Here is a 21,797-nt window from a genome sequence, read left to right as displayed (position 1 = left end):
TAGATTAATTGCCTCTCCTCATGTTTCATGTGAGATTATTTAGGGTCATATTAACATGCAGACACAAAACTGACATACATCTGCTTCAAGGCTGTTAAAAAAAGCAAATTTAAGAATATGTCGAGACCTATTCCAAATAAGAAATTTGAACATTTACTACAACAATGAGGTCAGGGTCTAAATTGCTTGCCTGGCTTACACTGATGATAGAAGGGGAGCTGATATAGGTCACCTGGTTGAGCAGGTGAACAATAAGCCTGTTGCAGAGCCTGCTTTGAATCTTCCCTTATGCCATGATTCCCTGAGTGTCTTCCCTGCTCTCTCTCCCAGCTCTTCAAAAAGCGCCCCAAAAATAATAATGGTAGATGGGGAAAGGCACAGATCTGAGATTTGGCAACAAGGCCTGTGCTGATGACCGCAAAGTGAATTTTCTGTCTTACCTGTTCTGTTCTGCTAGTGTCAGGTTCCTCGAGGGGAAGGAGATTAATATGTCATACTGTGTCTCTGATCCTTCTCCCTGTGTGCACTTTTTAAAAGTCTATGCTGTATTACCTATCCCCATATCCTCAATTTGATCCAGCTTTTAACTGAACTTAACAAGTGCAAAATTGCACTGAAGTAAGAGTACAAAAAAACTTCATCACTCCTCTTCCACAAAAAAGAAAGCTGTTCTGTTAGCGCCCTCTTCACACTGACAGAATCTTCTTTGTTGTGTGCTACGACACGTTCCTAGAGAAAAGGGAGAAAGAGAGGCCTTATGAGACACTCGCACGTGCCTTAATATAATGGAATAGTCCATGTTTGTATGACCTTTGCACAAAATACAGACAGCCAATCAGTTTCTGTTCTTTTCTTTTCTTATTGTGAACTTTAATCATCCTAAAATAATAATGTGACTACAATAAAAAACAAAGAGAAAAAAATCAGTCCACGATCAGTAAAGTCAATCCTCCAACCCTTCAAGTAGCTACACAGTGGTGTTTGATCAGCATGTGTGGGATCAATGAGAATCGTCCTGTGAGTATTCAGCTGTGTGCGGATTTGCAAAATGATGACAGCGTACTGGCTATGTATGTCAGACTGACTCGTTATTGGGGCTACACAGATTCAACACACAGGAACACAATATCAGGAACACAAAAGTCCAGTGCAATTTCATTTTGGCAACGTGCAGACACCAAAATTGGCATATTTTCACACACAGAATCTGTCACTAAACATAGCCACAAGACCCTTCATAGAGGCAGTATTTATTGTAGAGCTATTTTATTGCATTGCCTCATATTGTATTTGTTTTGTTTTTGGGTTGACTCCCCATGGAGGCAGCTGTTTATTTGTGGCAAGTGTCATTACAGATATATGGAACAGAGAAAGGGCTGAGAGAGATTTCCATGCTCTGCCTTTGTGCTAAGCTGAGTGTCTATTGGCTATTTATCCTACATATGGAACAATAATGGCATCGAATCCCAAAAGAGAAAAGGCGGAAGAATATTTCCCTCAAACATTTCCATTAATTGCACGGTTCCATTTTTTAAAACTAAAATCCGTATTGTAGTTTGTATTATATTAGATAGTGGATTGAAAAACTAATGTTAGCTGGAGCAATATAAATCAATTTTTTTCCATGCCTATTTTTGTGTAATGCTTCCAAAATATCAGAACACAGAAATATACTATATGTTTCCAATAAGTGCCCATATGGTGATTACAGTTTAAATCATACTTTGAGTGACTGTCTCTGTTGAAACATGACTATTATATGATGTAAAAAATTACATTCATGCCACATAAAACACAGAAGTAGCAAGAAGTACTTTTTCACTAAATATCCAAAATCATTCCCGATTATGCAGTGATGCTGAAGTATGATTTTTAAGTCTCCCACCTGCTTCAAACACTTTCTGTAGTATCATAGCCTCTCCTCAACAGCCGAGGCCTGTGGGACATTTTCCCTTTTATATTTGGACAAGGACAAACAGGCTTTTCACACCTGAACACCTGCAGGTTAGAAACTGTACACACCTGCAGAGAAAATCAGCGTGTGACCTTTTGAACTATACTTCATTCTTCATTGCTGCTCTGGCGGTGTTGTTTCTTGTTATCTTCACCTGGTCACATGGCAAGTGCAGGTTGGCAGGTGTTATGGGTGGTATCAGATATAACTCTCCCTGCTGAGGACCTTAGACAAACCACTCAATTAATTTTTGAGATGAAAAGTGAACCAGAGAAAAGTCATCCCTGCTCATTAACCGCTGTAGCTTATAAATCTGCATTAGCATAATACTGTTGACTTTGACGTGACAAGGACATTAACATTGTGACTTTTGTAAAGGTTGGATCAGGTTCCAAAAAGTGCAAACAGAATAACTTTGTGTTCACTGTAACTTCCATAAATGACAGCTTTGTCCTTTGTTTTTTTTGTCAAGAGATGTGGTTTTTCCCAAGGCCTATGCAGAAAGAGGGAGAAAGAAAAAAGGGGGAAGGAGGGACTGTGCCCAGCAGTTTGCATGCTGTAGTCATTAGTTGGTGTGGTGGGAAGTTTTATTGCTTCCCACTTTTGTCAAGTCAATCCAACAATTTACTCTGCTGCACTCATTCCCTTACCCCTGTCAATTTCATGTACAACTCTTTCTTCTGTGGACATTTCTGGTCAATCAGTGTAATGTTCTGGATGGGTGACCCAGTGGTCTGTCAGCCCTCCGGCTGAGGCTGCGCAATTCCTCGAGGCAACATGAGGGCGGTTGGAGTTCTTAACTGGATGGCTGCAGGCCAGTGGCTAGGATAACCTCCAGCAATTGATGTCATTGTGGCTTTTCTGGTATCAACGCCCTCTGGATGTATGCTCAGCCACGGTAGTTTGTTTTTGCAGGGCAACAGAAAGTAGAAACACCATCCGAGCATTTTTTGGAGGCTTCCTTTGTCCCTGTCTTCTTATTTCATCCCACATGTAGCCGCTGTTTTCTAAACACATGCAAAGCTAGATGGGAGAAAAAAGGCTACATGAAGTCAAATGTGGACTGTGGACTTTAAAACACTGATTACAGGGGTTGACAACAAAGACCTATTTTGGTGCTGTAAAACTTGCTGACCTGGAGCTGACGGGGAACGATTGTGTTTCACATTCTCCTGCAGGCTGTTCTGCCCTGCTCACACAGGCCGGGGGCAGACACACTATCGCTTTTTCCAACCAAAGAGCACTGGCTACTGAGCCCCAACCTTCAGGATGTATTTTTGTCACTTCTGCATGTGGACTTGGACATCACAAGGTCATTGCAAGAGACAGCAGAAGCCTTTTTACGGGTGATTGATAGTCACATCTTGGCAGGTTGTATCTCTACGATACGTCAGGGGAAGTGACTGTCAGTAGCTGGCTGTACTGTCTCCAGATCCTCTCAGGTCTATTGACTGTCAATCACTGTCTCCCTGTTTTCATTGATTTCCTCTCCACTCTTCCTATAGCCAACCCATCACTCCTCACATTGTGATCTAGCTCTTTACTGGTTTAAATATGAGTCAGGAGGGTAATGGCCTCATTTCAAACACCTTTTTGTCAAAAGAGGAAACAGGCTTTTCTAATTACTGCTGACCTGAATGTGTAATTCAAGCCCCTGAATTTCAGCATGTTTCACATGTAATTCCTGCAATTTTGGATTACATGCATCACATCCTGTGTTATTAATGCTTTATTATCCTCTTCGTCCTGTTTTAATATAGGACAACAGAGTCTTGTTCATTTAGCCAGAGTGTGTTACTCAGTACAGTCGTTTCAACACAGCTAAAGTAGAGAAAACACACACTTGTCCCTTGCATGTTCATGCATGCGTGCACAGTCACATGCACGCATGCACGAATCCACAAGTGTGGAAGCCGTCTGGTGTGAAGGCGTGTCTGTGGAGTCACATTACCTGTCATTCAGGAGATGTTTGATGAGCTGAATCCTGCTTCTCAGCTCTCTGCTTGTTATTTTCTACTTATGGACCCAAGGTGCTTCTTGCATCTGCGACTGATATCTTCTCATCTCCCAGTGCTATGGCGACTGTATCACAGACTTTTCTCTGTCTTGACCTAGAGTAAATAACTGGATCACCGGCTCCATCCCCTCAGGGAGGATATGAATGGCTTGCCAGTCATTCATTGGCAAATAAACATTCTCTGGCAAATATAAATTCGCTGCAGGGGTGAAGAAGCACCGGTGTGACACAAGCTGCTATTCTGACAGTCCAAAGTCCACTGGCTCTTTTTCTATTCACAAGCTGACAGTAGAGTCAAATGAATCCCATCATTTTCTTCTTATATTCAGTGAAGTGCTTCCTGTAATAAATTCACTTCTTTTATTCACTAAACGCAGTATTTAGGCCATTAAACTATCGTGCTTTAAAGATCAGGCTCTTTGTTCTCTCATTACATTAGCGTAGCAGTGAATGGCACTGTCTTTCTTCATCTAAATGAACTTTATTGATCATGAGCACAACAGAAAATAAAGCAATATTAGTTAAGCATGCTTACACGTCACCAGTGCCCTTGATGCTTCTGTTCCATTTAAAATCACAGATAGATGATTAGCAGTGTAATTGTTATGCAGCATTTTCTTGTAATTTGTTGTCCTTGTTTTGCTGTGTCTGTGGATATTGAACTTTTGTCTGTGTAGGTAGTTTTCATTATAGTTTCCCCAAAATCGAAACTTAATTAAAAACAGGTACTTAAGGTACTTAGGTTTTGCTCAGTTTTTTTCTCTTTTATTAGTTCAATGGAAAGCAATAGGCTGCCAAGCATACATCTTGAATAGCTCCCATTAATTATATGAGATTCAGTATAAATGCATGGAAATGATTCTACATTATGAGCATTCTGCAACTCCTTTAAATGTGAAAATGTAGCCTTTGAATGTGCATGCAATGTTTTATTTTGCACATATTTAGATTTAGCTTCAACATTAAAAGGTAATGAGTCAGTGTGGAATTATTTAAATGTCACTCATATTATTTAAAATTTAAACAAACCTGAGCATTATTTGTTTTCTGTCCAAGCATTTCCTGGATTGAGAGGATTTGTTAAGTACCTTCATTAGTTTCTTGGTACAAATATGAAGCTTTTCACTTATATTTAGGTTAAAATGTAACAAAGAAGTAATGCATTACTTCAATCCCTCAGCCTTAATCCTGTGTGCTTCGTCTTGTCTGAGATGACAGTGTATGTGGTGTAAATCAATACGTTTCAATTTGTTCTCTTTGTAATGGTGACTGGCTGTTTGTCCTTCTCGCACTGAGGCATTTTTTTATTCGCAGTGGGTGTGTGGAAGGGACTGTGAGACTGGAAATAAAGGATCAATGAATGACTTAATTCAACAAACAATAGCTATATATTTCAGCAGCCTGCTTCACATTTGGAGACAAAGGTATTAGTGACCGCATGCACAGGTATCCAGGCTTTCTGTGATAATAAGGATTTGGAGAAAACACCACTCCTGTTTCTTTTATGCTTAAACAGGATCATGCACACCACTTGCAACTGGACTGAGCAGAGTCAAATGGCACCATGCTTTATTAGGTTAAGGTTCCTACTTTCTTTGCAAACCTTGCACACTGCCACTCTATACTTACAGGTTTGTCAGGAGTTAGGGGTCCCAGTCATACCTGGGGCCTCAATCAGTTGTTTGCCTTGCCTGATGAGAAGTGGTACCTCAGCTTCTAAGTATTATTTTTGTATTGGATATGTTTAGCTGAATTTAGTGAAGGAGGTGCAGGACACAGACTTTGTGAAAAACCAGAGTTTAGTCATAGCAAATGGGAATTTCACACTAAAGATATTGTGCAGGATTTTAGAGGTAGCTGCGTTACCTTCAGGGACACACCAGCTGTTTTGTTTTACCAGTTAATACTTGATTTAGACATGCGGGTTTTGGCTTGATATCATGTACCTACTTTATAATCACTATTATTATTAGTCTATGTAGCGAACCCCCCCGAATGAAGGATGACACTTTACTGATGACGTTTTGAAGGTTTAATGGCAGTAAACCTTCAATCTCACCGTAAGAGCTGGGGATGTATACATAGAAACAGCGTGTAAGCAAAATAATCCACACTCTTACAATCGTAAACCTTATAACATGAAGTTCGTTTCAACGTAACATTTAACAAATGTAGCGACTGTCACAAAAACATCTAAACGTCTCCTTATTTACATCATAACCATACCTTGTGCCTCTATCAAGGGGGCTGCTAATGACAAAAGAAATCACCATAGGCTCCGTTAAGCCATCACTTTTCTAAACTCCCGCGACTGCTGCTGAAAACTGGAAACAGGAAATCGTCCCATCAAAATAAAAGCTTCTACACACGGACAGGAAGTTGGTAGTAGAAAACAGGAATGAGTGCCAAAATAAGGTGCAAAGAAAGGCATTCAGGGTTATTTACAGTCTATAAAAGAGAAACTGATATCAAAACACACCTGGAGATAAAAAAAAACAGTATTAGTCTTGTCATCTAACTCTTGGGAGGGAGTGCTTTTCCCAAGAAATTCCTTTAAAGACTGATCCACTTACCTGTGAGTAATTGTGGTCTCCACCCAATCTGCTACATTGTGCAACCATCAAACACCTCAATGCAATCTACATAAATCACTACATATTGTGCATGCCAGCAATGCGTATGCAAACATATAACTGCCAAAGAGGCAATCTCACACCATTATCTCTTAAGGAAGTGTCTCTAGTGCCCTTTTCACTCCAGCAAACTGCTCAAACACTCCTGCTGCTCCCTCAGGCACACCATATGCTTTAACGTCCTCTCAAGAGTTTCTAAGTCATCGGCTGGTGCTCTTGAGCTTGATTTTACAACAAAGTGTTGCTATTCAACTGCGACTTAATCTTTCAAGCCTTGCTGCTTCACCTCGACTTTCAACTCATTCAGTACACCTAAGTATTTTCTTTTCACACACCCCCTCTGTGCATGTGCCCATCCCAAAGTGAGCTCCTCAGAATTCACACCCACCACGATCGACAGGTCTCACCAAAACAAATGAGCCTTTCCCTTGCAATACCTGCACACTTTTATGTTTCATTAGTGTCCTCGTCAAAGTGATGGTTTTCTTTCTGGGAGCTAACAAATTAGTTTCATTTCCTCTCAGTTCTAGCTTGTTACACTGTTGTTGCTTGGTGTCATGAGACAGACAAATTTCTATCCCCATCTAAACCAGCTGTATTGCTACATTTACACACACAGCTGCTAAAGACACGTTTCTCTGTTGATGGCACCTGACGTATTGAAATGTTGTTTAGTTGTCAATCATCCGTTTACTTTGAGGTGACTGGGGGAGTGAGAGAACCACATAGAGAACATAAATTAGAAAATGTGGAAATGCATGAAGTGGTTAATATAAACTATTACTACCCTTACAAAGCACCTTACATGAAAGAAGTCATGTTAGCAGACTTTGTGAAATCAGACATGCTAATCTCTAGAAACCCCACCCCTACCTTTTTAAGGTGCTCACACGCTTCGTTGACACGGCATGTTTTTTGTCCCTGTGCAAATACACGTACTAATACCAAATCTACACAGAATAATTGAAGACCACGAGTGTGACTGATCGAGCAGCGGTTTAAGTTTGATCTTCTCTCTAATTGGAACAGGCAGCTGAGTATTTTGGAAAACTCTAAAAGGCAGATTTCAGTTTAAGGCGTTGGTCCTTCATGCTTACACTCTCCATCAACTCCTTGGCTGTAATACCCCTGGCTGCCAAGTCAGCATTATATAATGCATATGAGAGTGTGTACTGTGAAAACACAGGAGACTGCTCTTATTAGCTTAATGGCAGTAAGTAATGCAAACAGAGAAAATCATTTACAAAAGTCATTACTTTTCAAGCAGTGCAACATGACTGAAGAATGGATGGGAAAATCAAAAGTCTATTAATACCAGTGCTCAGACTTTTGCCACAAGACTGTTGACAGCATGATATTAAACTGTGACAGGCCCTTGGGTGTTTCTACTCTCATTTTTGCTGAAGAAGATATAGGACTCATAAGCATTCCACAAGGCTTATAAGTAAATGGCCTGTATTTGTATAGCGCTTTACTAGGACCCCAAAGCGCTTTTTACACAACCAGTCATTCACACACTGGTGATGGTAAGCTACATTGTAGCCACAGCTGCCCTGGGGCGCACTGACAGAGGCGAGGCTGCCGGACACTGGCGCCACCAGGCCCTCTGACCACCACCAGTAGGCAACGGGTGAAGTGTCTTGCCCAAGGACACAACGACTGAGACTGTCCAAGCCGGGGCTCGAACCGGCAACCTTCCGATTACAAGGCGAACTCCCAACTCTTGAGCCACGATCGCCCGTACAAGAATTATTTTGTCCTTTGTGCAATTAACTGTCCAACAAGATTTTTGTGCATTAGAAGTCAAACACTCATTGGCATCTGTGGAGAACATTTGAAAAGCAAGCTAATACGACACCCATTTGGGATCATTCGTTGTTCTTCTTCATGCGTAGCTTCTCCAATATACCTTGACATGGATACTTTCTGTTAATGCCTTTGAGGGGGGTTAATGCAAGTAGCTGCAATTTTCAAAACGTGTCCAGTGTGCAGCCCTTCTCAGGCCGATTCACTTCAAAGTCACACTATCATTCTCCGTGAAGAAACCCACACATATGCAGATTTAATTTCACTTTTAAAAGGTCAGTTTAAGAAAAAAAAAATCAAGCTCTTGGGGTTTGGCCCCTTTCCATTTCTGGCTGCGCAGCCAAGTGTATTAAGCTGCACAGATGAAGTGCCACAGTCAACCAAGCAGAAAAATAACTTGTGCTTGCCTCTGTTAGCTAGGGCGGGGTCGGTCTGGGTCAGCTTTGGACTCTCTAGTGCCTGGGGCGGCTTGGACCTGAAGACTGTTAATTACCACTGATGAGTTGAGTGTGAGTGACCTGATGATGATGGACTATATATCTTCCTCACAGAAAAGGGAATGATATGGGAATCAGTGCTTTGATGGGACATGTGGGGAAATGTGGCTGCACTGGTTAGAGGGGTGTAGCAGCAGATATGCATTTTGATGATGTATAAATAATTACTGAGGGAAGAAGAGTTTTGCACTGATGAAGAGAAAGGGGAACCACTCCATAGCTCCCACAAGTGCTAGTTTCTGGTGCTGTATATTTTATTTCTCAAAAAACACATAGACCTTTAAATAACTTTAACGCACTCTTTGAACTACACAGTGCACTCCTGTTTGTGTCTTTGAAAGACTCCAGTATCCTTGTTTTGCTGTTTTAAACTTTTGAGTGAACCCCACCTCATAAACTAAGTTAAATGCTGCACTTGGCCATTTCAACAATGACTCCCTTTTTTGCATTTATATTCCTGGCACGCAATGGGTATGAATCTACAGGGTGAAGCTGGAACAGAGGAAAAGTGTGCATTTGCATGTGCGCATGCTACAGATGTGTATGTAGGCAGGGGTGTGTTTGTATGTGAGCGTGGCGTGCACATTCCAGCTCCATGTCCATGTGTTTGGATTTGAAGCGGGTGCTCTCTGCCAGCTGTTTTTCCCCACTTTTTTTCCTTCTCACAGCAGAGCTAGTGTACCTGGGAGAGAGGATGAGAAAACTTGTGGGGGAGAACTTGATGGAGCAGACGGGAGACCCAGCCTACCAACTGCCTGCAGCTGACTGGAGTCAGTTGATGCAGGGGAGTCACCCAAAATACGATAGGCTCAATATTTGCTTTGGCCTGGTTTCCCTGTTTTGGTAAAATATGGACTGTTGGCATGGGCTGTGACAGTTTTAACCTGCAAAAACAACTACTTAGGGAGCACATCCTTGGTTGAAACTTTACCTTTCCTGCTAAGGCCTGCATGCGATGCACAAAGTAGCAGCATAGTTTGTAGCTCTTTTGTGTTTAGTGTGCTTTTGAAAGATGGCCGATTTAGTGGGCGATATTGCAAATTGCTCAATTATAGTTTGGCCGATGTTCATCCATATGTATGAGTGCGCTTGTTCATGCACAAGACTTAACAAAAAGCCCACTGTTTTCCTGTCAGACTTTCCACATTTTCCATAATAACCAATACAGCTGAGGCAACCAGGGCTCTTCTCCTGAGGGCTCTTCTCCTGAGGTTCTAATATTGCTGAAAATTGAATGATTACATGTCAGACACGAGTGCTCTCCCCATTATAAAATTGACAGGAATATTTGAAGCCTTGTGAGGGTCATCCCTCGATGGAGGGTCAGAGGGAAGTGTAGAAGCAGCAGGAAGCGACACACAGCCCCAAGCCTCATCATTCTCTGCCAGGCATGGCCCACTTCCATGCTGTGCCTGTGCTACAAGCAGCCACTTTGCAGAGTCAGAGTGATAGATTACGCTAGGTGAGTTAAACAATTATGGAGTAATTTGGAACTCAGTGCCTCATAAATTGTTAGTCCCCCACCCTGAAACAAGTCTTGCAAGAGTAATGATTCAGTATTCTCAAAAGAAAGTCAGATTAGTCACTCAAGCTAATCTTTGATGCTAATAATGACAGCATTTGGGGCGTGTCAGGGACTCCTGTGCTGTTTTAATGGATTGCATTTATATAGCACCAAAATTCCACTATTCATTCACTGTCACACACACTACAGTACGCAAGCTACAGTTGTAGCCACAGCTGCCCTGGGGCAGATGCGCGGCTGCTATATCGCCTACTGGCCAGAGGGGCCATCGCCAGGCGGTAGGTGAAGTGTCTCGCCCAACAACAACCGGGACTGTCCGAGCTGGGGCTCGAAACGGCAACCTTCCGGTTACAAGACGAACTGCCAGCTCTTTGAGCCACGATCGCCCGATTGCCATATCTGCTGTGTTGGAAGGTTTTAAAAGAAGGCTTGCAAAACCATAAACATTCAAACTTACACACTTGTGTCAAGAGATAAAGTTAAACACACACACACACCACTGTGACATTGCATTTTTATCCTCAGCAGAGTAAGAAGACCCTCGTAGTGTACACCGTGCAGGATGTTATCATGCAGGTGGCTGATAACTGACTCATCTGTCGACCGTAAATATAATAAACTGGCATTTAGAAAGTAAATCGGGAATGAGAGAACAGGACATGCCATAGACGTGTCTCTGTAGTGACGCACAAGATGGCAGGGGTCTAGCTTGTCTGCTGGGATGGCAGCAGTTATCAGATTATTTCCGCCAGTTTTCAGACATGAGACTCCTGGGAGGAGCAAGGGATAAAAATAGAGATAAATTTTGTGGCCAGCAGTTCCGTGGTGGTAATGATTGGACATTACACATAGAGTAACCTTTAGGTGTAAATTTGTGTTTTAACATTTAAGATGTCGACACAAACAACAACAAATAAACCTAACCAATCGCTGGATTCAGATGACCAAGTGGTCTGTGTTGGAAGCATAAAACAAACTGTGCTCCACAGGAGAAGTAGAGGAAGCATAACGCAGGTGTTATTCTGTATCATTCACGTTGTTAATAAAACCCAGAAAAGGCCAAAACTGACAACATATTATTCAGCCTCACAATATGTTCTGACTTCACCAGACTGTGGCCCTCAGCTTCAAGCTTATTTGTTTCAACAGTGGCCTGTAAAATATACCTTCAAAAACCTCTGCAATGGCAGCACCCCTGCCTCACAACAAGTAAGAAATATGAAATTTCTATGATTAAAAAATATGACAATTGCACAGAGAATGTTATATGGTATTCTCTGCACTTTGAGAGCCAAGGATTGTGTGAAAATAATATTTGTAGACGTTGAAGGGGACACCCCAGTAGTGTTATCTTCCTTGCTGATCTACAGGGTACAGGGTGCATTACAGGTGGAAAAACTAAGCGGGTGCCTACACACCCAAACTAGAATTACTCATTATGAAGTGACGTCATGTGTTCCACATGTTATCAAACGAGAGGACTGTACTGCAAAGCAAGATTTCATCTTACCCAGTTAACTTCAGGGTTCACCCTGTGACTTCAGTAGTACTAATGCTGTCTTACCTGGATTTATTGGCACGGTAACTTGCTGCGAATCTAACTGTGGAGCAGGTTATCTATTAGAGATCAACAGGCATGAAATCACTGCCTATTGACCAATCAGTTTTCTGGAACTGAGCGCTACATTTGAATTCTGTTTTTTGAACCATTAAAGAGCACAAAGGCTGAAGCTGAAATAAGTCTTTTAACCAGCAAAATTATAACCAGTTTAGTCTGACTAGGGTTTGTCTGATTGCTGATGTTAGACTAAGTGAATCCAGACCATGGAAAGATACCCCAGGTATACTGAAGTCACTTTGTAGTACAGTGCTCCTGTCTTCTGTCTGTAATGGTGACTAATAAAGTAAGGAGACATCAGTCACCATTATATCTTGACAAGCCTCATCTCACTATTGGACACTTTTGATAATGAGGGAATTGATGAAGTGGCTCTAGTTGTATAAACAACTCACTTTATAGATGATCAACAATCCTGCTGTCGTATGATGCTGCTTTTTTCATAAACTCACATCATCTCTGCTGAGGGTGGGCTAGTTACAATCACAGGAAACCCTGTGATGAGGAGTCAAACAATAAAAGTACTGTAACTGTGTAGAATGCCCCCCAAAAACATTTCAAAGGAAAATGACCCAAATGAAAGACACTCAAAGGTAAAGCTAAAAATGCAAAATCCAAATCTGTATTTTGAGAGGTCAAAAACATGAAGCTACCAGCGAGGAACATGATTCCAAAAAAGGAACAGGCCATGGAACAATCCAAAAGAGCTAACACAAAGAGATCAACAGTAATGCTAGAAAGTCCAAAAGAAAACACCGGGAATGCAGAGGGCAGTACAAGACTTAACTGAGCATAACAATCTGCCACAGTGGGATTGGGAAGAGGAAACAGGTGGAGAACACAGGTGATGCAGGCAAAACAAACAACGATGGAAGATTACTAAAGGAAATGAAACTGACAAATGGACAAACCAAAAATTACAAAATAGGAAAAGAAATATTTAAAAGTAAAACATGACAACAATGCAAAAACCATGACGGGCTGTGGGGCTAAAACAAATCACAAACATATAGTTTAAAATGAGGCTTAATATTTTCCTTTTAACCACTGTGAACTGTAGTTGTCATCAAGTGTTACTCAGGCAGGTGTAAAAGTGTAGGGGGAATGTTTTCACATTTGAAATGTTCAAGTTCTGTTTTATAGCAGCTGAACCTCTGTGTTGAGTCAAAATAAACTGCTCATTTTCAGCGGGATGATTGTTGACTCTGGTCTCTTCATAGAATTTGTTAACAGTAAAAATATTACCACAGCTGCCCCGTGTCTCCGTGATGACATTTCAAATATAATTTCTCCTATACATCATCCACTGATGTGTCCCTGTGGATTACAAATCCCGATGTCATCATTCGTCACTTGTCCTTACATCCATCGCCGTGTCTAATGTATTGCCTAGAATACGTTGAATCATGCTCTCTTCCTCCTTATTGGAAATGCCATGTTTGTTGCATGTTACTGGGATTAAGTGTAGATTCAGATCTGCAAACAGAGTTGAGTTCTTCCTATCCTGACCAGTAATCTAAATATGTGCCAAGCACTTCCTGGGAAACCTTCATCTCATAGGTACACGCACATAACAGACACATGCAGTCAGACTGAGACACACACATGTGATGCAGACACTCATGGACAGAAATAAACATTGAACTGTGCATATATTGCACACAGGCAGTGACTGCACCTTTGCTGCCTGAAGCACTTACTGTCTTATCTACTTTGGGCTTTGCTTCACATTTATGGAATTTTAATGTCCAAGAGCCTTTTTCACTTAAAAGCTCCAAATGTTTACAAGCAGCTCCATATGATGTCATCCCATTTAAAAATGACCCAAAGGGAAAAATCCCCTCGCAGCAAATCTCATTTTATGACATTAGTCATATCCTTTAATTACTCCAGTGCCCTCGGTGCTAAATGAGCAATTACTTTAGAACACTGTTGCATTTAGCATGACTGCTTCATGTATTTGTTGAAAATTCAGTCTTCTCTTTTTTTTCTGCATAATTCACATGTGCTCTCTTTTTTTATTTTGACTGCATGCAGGAGATTTCATTTTTTCCCCCTTAAATTCATACCTACATCAGATTATGTGAGGTAACGGCAAGAAGGAAAATACCATTGCACTTATTTTTAGGACTCTCCCAAATGCTTGTAGAGAAGCAGTGCAGGACGAGCGGAGAGATTACGGCTCAGTGACTTCAGATTTTTCCCTGCTGCTGATTGCCAGTGTTGTCTGGAAAGCATCCTGCGGGAAGCGTGCAACTCACGGATATTACACACAGACTTATTACCCTTGACAGAAGAAATGAGATGAAAAGAGAGAAATAATAGTGAAAGCAGCACTACCTCAGGGTGGAATAACACACAGCCAGCAGGCAGTGCTGGTTTCTCTTTGATTGGAGAAGATTGCATAATTCTAGTTGTGCCCTTGTTGTGTGTCGGTCACCCGTCACAAGTCCTCTGTGTGTGTGTGTGTGTGTGTGTGTGTGTGTGTGTGTGTGTGTGTGTGTGTGTGCGTGTGCGTGTGACTTTGGGTGTAGGGTTTGTGATTTTTTTGTTTACTTCTATGGTATGTTACTCTCTGTTTCCTTTTTTAGCTCTTAGTTCCTGTGTGTTGCTATTTGCAGCAATTTCGCAGGCGCTATCTTGAGAAAGCCGGCATTTATTCCTTAAAAACTGCAGATTCTGGGACTCTCCTCAGCTCTTTCTGGGACAGTGGCGCGGCTGCCCCTCTGTTGGTCTCCCTTGGTCTCTTGTGTTCTGGGGGCCTCTGGATGTCTGGAGTTTTGATCTCCTCCATACCTGCTTCATGCCCTGGAGGACGGGGCTGTGGCCCCCCCACACCCTCTAGCTGATCATTACATGAAGGAACCTTTAATACAAGCGCGTCCATGCTCACAGGTGTACACACAAACTACACCCTTATTGGCTCCTACCTCAAAGCACACTGTGTGCTGTCGATATTACGTGCTGCACAATAATGTTTAATATTTGGTATTTACTGTTATATTCCCATATATCATCGTGATGTTGTTTATTGTATTGCTCTCGTTTTCTTCTGCTTGTTTTCTTTTTTCTTTCTCAACAGGTGATCCAGGTGATTGATAGATGTATTTTTTTTTTGTCTACTTATTTAGTTGGTTTTTGTTTTTTTGCTCTTTATCCCCGTCCCTCTTCTCCGCTGTTTCCCCCCCCCCTTCCTTTCTCCCTTTTCTTTTCCTCATTCAAGTCTGTCCCGTATCTAGCAAGTGAAAATAAAAAAATAAATAAAATAAATAATTCTGATGGCAAAAGAACCAAACGGGACAGGCAAAAAAAATAAAAAAATAAAAAAATTGCAGATTTATTATCCATAGTTCATTCAGCTTTTGTTATGCTGCTCAATTAAGTTTACTGTTTACAAGACGTGAGATTTCTACAATTTTGATGTCTAAATTGTAAAAACAAAAAGCAAAAAGAAGATACTTACTACCAGATACTACTAATGAAGGAGAGTCTTACAAAAGCTAGCCCAGTTAATGGCTGAATAGTCAGTATAAGAGCTTAACGAGCTGTGGTAAATAAATGTGGAAAATATTAGTGAGAAATTTGAAATTCAGATTATCTGTGTTTAAGTGAATTTATATTAAAAATTTGATGTCCATGTTTTTCCAGTATTTCTTTTAATGGCACCCAACATGAGAGATAGATTTGAATTCATTTGCATTAATGTGCAATTTCTTCATTAAATGATATGTAATTATAGTGGAAAAACACTTTATATTTATAGCTATAAACTTAAAAGATATTGCATTTACAATTAAAAGTTTTAGCAAATGGTTGCCCATTTGTACTTTTAAAAGACCTGGTTTCAACTTAAGTTCACTATTGTGTCTCCATTAGTCAATTTTTGGGTCTATTTTTCTGTCCGTTAGCTCCAGAGGAAAATATCTAGGCCTTTACCTTCAAAAATCTCCCTTTTTTCTCATTTTCTTTTAGAGATTTACAGAAAGCATCCAACAAGTTTATCAGAGTGTACCTGCAGCAGCCTAGGCTAGAGGTTTTCAGGTTGGCCTGTAGGCCAAATGTTCCTTTATTGTGAATGCAATATGGTAAATGGCCTGCATTTGTATAGCGCTTTACTTAGTCCCTAAGGACCCCAAAGCTACGATCTACATTCAGTCAGTCACCCATTCATTCACACACTGGTGATGAAGCTACTTTGTAGCCACAGCTGCCCTGGGGCGCACTGACAGAGGCGAGGCTGCCGGACACTGGCGCCACCGGGCCCTCTGACCACCACCACTAGGCAATGGGTGAAGTGTCTTGCTCAAGGACACAACGACCGAGACTGTCAGAACTGGGTCTCGAACCAGCAACCTTCCGATTTCAAGGCGAACTCCCAACTCGTCTACATATTAAAGGCAGAATGCACTGAATTGATTGTAATCTGTCTATTTGCTTCCTGATTTGTCAGTGTGTAATGGACTTGCTTCAAACAAGGTCAATGATGAGGTGTGACCTCAATCAAAAGAATCTAATCGAAGACAAGAGCGAATCGCGCTAACAACTGAAGCAGAAACACTGTAAAGGGCAAGGTGAAAAAAATGCTTGCCACATTGTCGAAGCTTCAGAAAGCACGAGCTAATTGTGTCCCTGAAGGTGTGAGACAGTGACTCTATCAGCTTGTAGTGGCATCATTGTTGTATTTCTAACACATCCATGACCTCTGTGTGGAGGAGGGGTGTCAATAAAGGATCAATGTAATGCTGTATTCATTTTTAGATTCATTATATGAAACAGGCGCAGGATTTGTTTTCAGTGGGCTCTCTCCTCTGATCATGTGCAAACAAAAACAAACCCAAACCCACAGTTGGGACGTGTTTCCTTCGGCGGTTTACTCATACTTGTATAAGAACACATCAGGAGGCTTGTGTGCTTCCTTCGGAACAACACATCACGTAAACTCGGAAGCCTTTTCCATTCTGCATTCTGGATCATCAGCAGACTGTATCTTGAACGTGACTACAGAAGAGGAAATATTCAGTTTGGGTTTAGCTGAACACATTGTTCTACCAGCAGATCACATCCCATGAAGTGTCTGGGATTAAGACTTTTTAATTACTGATGATTATGTGTGTGTGTCTGCTTTTGTGTGCACGCTCTTCAGCGTTGCATACAGCGTGACTTGTTATTAACTTGTTTGCAGCTCCTGACTGTAAATGAGCATTTGTGTGAATGTATGTGTGTGCGTGGTTCCCTCTGCCAGTTTCCTAATTTTACCAGACATTTTGAAGGGTACATTTACTTTTTCGCAGAACTCCTTCACACCCGTGTGGTGAGCACAGGTCTAAAAAATTGAAAGCTTGTGGCTACCTCAGACCATACTGTGGTTACCTGAGAACCCAAGCCAAAACCATACCTCTGGAGATTTACAGCCTACCCATGCATACCTGGTCTGTAATTAAAAAAATACTAGCTTTATATTTACGCCCCTTTTCTTTCTGCAGTTCGATTACTCTTGATGGCAGCCTTCAGGAGTAAGAAAGGAATTTTAACACATTTCACCGCTCTGTTTTCTGCTTTCTGTCGTGCTATGTCTCCCTCTATGATCACTTGCTCAGTATACATATGGTGGCCATCTGGCCTGGCAGAACAGTCATGGAGCCTAGTGTGGGGCAGCACTACTGTGATCCATGTACAGTAACAACATTATTAACCCTTTACAGCCAAAAAGAGTGTTTATGTCAGGCCTGTATGATTTTTTTTTGACTGTCTGCCCTTCTGCTTTCTTTTTCTCACTCTGCTATTTAAATAATAGGTCAGATCATCTTGTACATTTGCATTGCTTAAAGCGCCTTTTTTCTAAAACAAAGCCCCACTCTGCTTTCTCTGTACTTTATCTGCATGTAAAAAACTGAAGCCAGCGTTCCTGCAGAGCTAAAATATGTTTAGAGAAGTGCACTTCCCTGTGCGTCCCTCCAAAATAGATTTTAAATGCAGGGTAGGAGCCACATCGAGGTCAGCATTCCTGCCCCACTGCTCTAGTCAACCCTGAGAAGAGTCAGCAGATCCATACTACTACTACTACCACTGCTACTACCACTACTACTACTCCTTCCACTACCGCTAATCAAATCAACAAACATTGCAGTTTTTTTAAATTCATATACAGACTCACAGTTTAGGTAACATTTAGTGATATTTTGGGGAAATCCTTCTAGCTGAAACGTTAAGAAAAGAAGACTAAAGTTTCATGCTTGTACATTTCTGTGAATTTAAAGGATTTGTGGTTTGAGCGCATCCAAGTTGTCACTGGGTGAGAAGTGCAGGTTGCCAGTCCATTTCACTGGGAAGATTAAAATGTGTTTATTATTGTATAAAGATTTATTTTAACCCAGACTATGAAAAAATATGAATTCACCAGGCAGGAGTGCAATAGTACACATCTATCCAAAAGTTAGTCTTGTAAAATCTAAAAAAAAACCCACAAAAAAACTGTGAATTAAGAGTTTGTAACACATGTCTCATCTCAATATATTTTAGTGGCGAACATGAAATACATTGGACCGTGCAGTGGGTCTATGCAGCTGTCTATCACTGAATATGACTAAGGTGCATTCTGTGACATCTTAATGGGAACTCCTGCACGCGTTACTTCTTCTTCGTTGACACTGTCTTGCCTGGAGGATCATCCAGCCTCATCTCTTCAGTAACACTGAATAGCTGCCATATGGCAAACGCAACCGGCCCACTTAAAGAGAGGCAGGTGCCCGATAGGATATCTCAGTATTATATAACCTAGCGTGGTTGCCAACTATTATTTCTTTATGATTATGCACAATAATAAACTTAAAACATTATGTGAGGTAATTGAAAAACCTGAGAGCATTTCCCAGGAGATTCAAAGTGTAAAGACAGAGTGACATCTGGAGGAAGATACTCACGCAAACATAGACACAGAGAGAGCAGCCGCAGTGGCTGCCTGGCATGTAAGAGCTCCATCAGTGCCTGCCTGAGGTTAGACAGTGCCTTGCATTAGGAGGCAAAGAGCCAGTGAGTCACCTTGCCTCAGTCTATACTCAGAGCAACCACCATCACTGTCAGCTGGTTCTGCTATTTCCCTGAACGAGATTAAGGAGCATGACAGTTGAAAGATCAAATGTAATGTATGTTTGTTAGATTGTTTTTTTTACTTCTATGTTTATACACAAGTTAAAAAAGCCAGAATGATGGATCTCATTGCTTATTTACTTTTACAAACTAGTTGGCAACTTATCACGGAGACAAAGTCTGACAAACACTTGTTCTGCTGTGATGAATGTACTGTAAACAATACAGTCAGAGCAGCCATGATAATACCATTTCAGAGTTTTCTGCGTGACATTCACTAAAATTTTGTTTCTTTTGTTGGTGAATATCTAACAATAGATATGTGTGATAAAGCAGTAATACTGCAAGCAGTCCAGGGTGTACCGCACCTCTTGACCAACGACAGCGGGAATAGGCTCTGCCCTTGCTGCAACACTGAATTACATATATGTTTAAGAAGATGGATGGATGGATGGACGCACGGACAGATGGATGGATGGAAAGAATAATAGGAAGTTATGCCATAAAGGGTTATTTCCAACCTGAGAAGATTTATTTATTTAGAAGTAAATGAAAGACTGTCAATGGACCAAAGCCTACTGCATCCATAAACATGTATTTTTCCATCACTGTGCTATGGGGATGATATGGTGACCACTTTGGTATAATAAACAGGTTGCTGTAATATTTTGTACAAATATTGTACAGTTCCTGTTATTTTTGCTGGCTTGATGATAAATTGGCTGCATCACTTGTGGTTTATTTCAGAACTTTTGTATAACTTTACTGTGAAGACTAATTTACAGCCATCCAAAGTTGTGAATTTCAAGAAGAAAATGTAGTTGTGATATTTCTGTAATACCAGATTTATTTATTACTACAAACTATTTTTGGTGTAGTAAACCTAATACTTATGGTAAGTAGGTGTTATGTAACTTGCCTTTAAACAGCTGTATTCTTTTTTTAGAGAAAAAAGATATATAAATAATATGTTATGTATCTTTATCATAAGTTTTTTTGACAAAAAGTATCAAATTGAATTCGTTAGTCTTTTCTATTCATCTTCACAAGATGAACAAATAATTTAATAAAATTAATAATGAAAGATTTACTGGTTTAAAATGAATTAGGCTTTTTTGAAATCATTTTATTATAATTGTTGTATGTGTAGTGCATTATTGTGCTAGATCACAACTGGATGCCTTTAGTCTGGGCACATCAAAGGAAGTAGGTCATGAGTCCTGTAGGCACACTGAATGGGCTATTTACTCTGATGTATAATTGTTTGAAAGGAAAGTAAGAGGCTGGAAGGTGCCAGGGTATCCCTCCTGCTGGTTTAAATGGTTTAAGATGGATTTCCAGCAGTTTGCACAACCGCATGTCAAAGAAGGCACATTGTGAGCAATAAAAGCAATAACAAAGGTGTTTTAAAGAAATCCCTGTAGACAGGTTCCTTATGCAGAAACAGAAAGTAAGTTTCTTTTCTTTATACTCTGTCTTGCTGGTTTACGTTGGACTCTGACTGACAATGGAAGCGAGTAAGACCACCTGACACTGGTGCAGCAGATGATGACATCTTGTCCCTCAGGCTGACAGTAGCTCTCTGGTTTTACAAAGATATAGATTAGATAGTGCCAAGACTGCTGCTCTCTAGGTTTACAGGATAAGCAACTGTGACTTATTGACTGATTTTGCACCAGGATTTTTTTATTCCTTGTATAATGCACAGTGAACCACAATCATAAATAATGTATGATTACAGGTATTACCTCAGATGAGAGCTGAAACATCTTGAAAAAACTTAAGGAAGTTCAGTCGCTTTTTTTCCAAGCTCCTTAGCTCACCATGACCTAAATGACCGAGAACCTACAGACACTACGATTACAAGTATCTTTTTATAAACCAGCACATTTAAAGAACTTCTTTGAGTTGATTATTAAGGCTGTTTGGGTTTTTTTTTTTATCTCTAGGTGTTAGTAGTGCTACACTTGATCTTTCTATTTGCAAATGTAAGTGAACATGCGCTCATATGTTAGAAAACATTTTTCAAAAAGTAATATTCCATGAACAGTGCATTAATTTGATGATCATTTAGATTGTCCAGTCAGTGTGTAAAAAAAACTATTACAAAAACTATTTATGTCGACCTTTTGCATGCATTTTTTCCTGCCTTGTGAAAGTAAAAAGAATCACTTCATAAGTAGCTGCCTGCTTCCTGCACAACAGAATAATGAGTGCCACATGTACATGTGCATTTAACTTGGAAGAATATTCTAATAGACATTAAAACCAAAGCTAATTTTCCATCAGTGATTAGAGGGCTAAGCAGAGAGTCGCAGCCTTTAGTCATTTCATAAGTTGACACCCTGCGAACATTGAGAAGGCTGCAGCACAAAGCTGCAGAGGAATCAGAAACTGTCAGCAGAGCGAAATGGAGAATCTGTCTCATCACTCACAGAACGAGGAAGAGCTGTGAATAATGAAACCACATTTTAAATATTACACCTTATTACCTTTGGGAGAAGTGTCTGACAGGTGTAGCTAGGAGGCAGAAATACTACATTGTATTACTTCCATTGTTTTCACAATCAAACTCTCACTCTGGATATAAATAATTATGCGCGCAGTTTCTAATATCCTGAACCTTTGTGTTCTTTATATTTATATGATAGGAGGAAAATG

The 21,797-nt window shown here is 40.6% G+C and overlaps 1 protein-coding gene across 2 annotated transcripts in view; it reads left to right on the top strand.

The window, feature by feature from the left end:
* The window catches only part of btbd11b (BTB (POZ) domain containing 11b), a 75,282-nt gene that overhangs the window by 28,508 nt on the left and 24,977 nt on the right, over positions 1 to 21,797 (top strand). The gene's annotated exons all lie outside the window — the stretch shown is intronic.

Source organism: Pundamilia nyererei, unplaced genomic scaffold (assembly GCF_000239375.1).
Source record: "Pundamilia nyererei isolate P.nyererei 1_Seehausen unplaced genomic scaffold, PunNye1.0 scaffold00060, whole genome shotgun sequence".
Classification (NCBI taxonomy): domain Eukaryota; kingdom Metazoa; phylum Chordata; class Actinopteri; order Cichliformes; family Cichlidae; genus Pundamilia; species Pundamilia nyererei.
The sequence above is the reverse complement of the archived record's forward strand: the minus strand, read 5'-3'. Positions and strand labels throughout refer to the sequence as shown.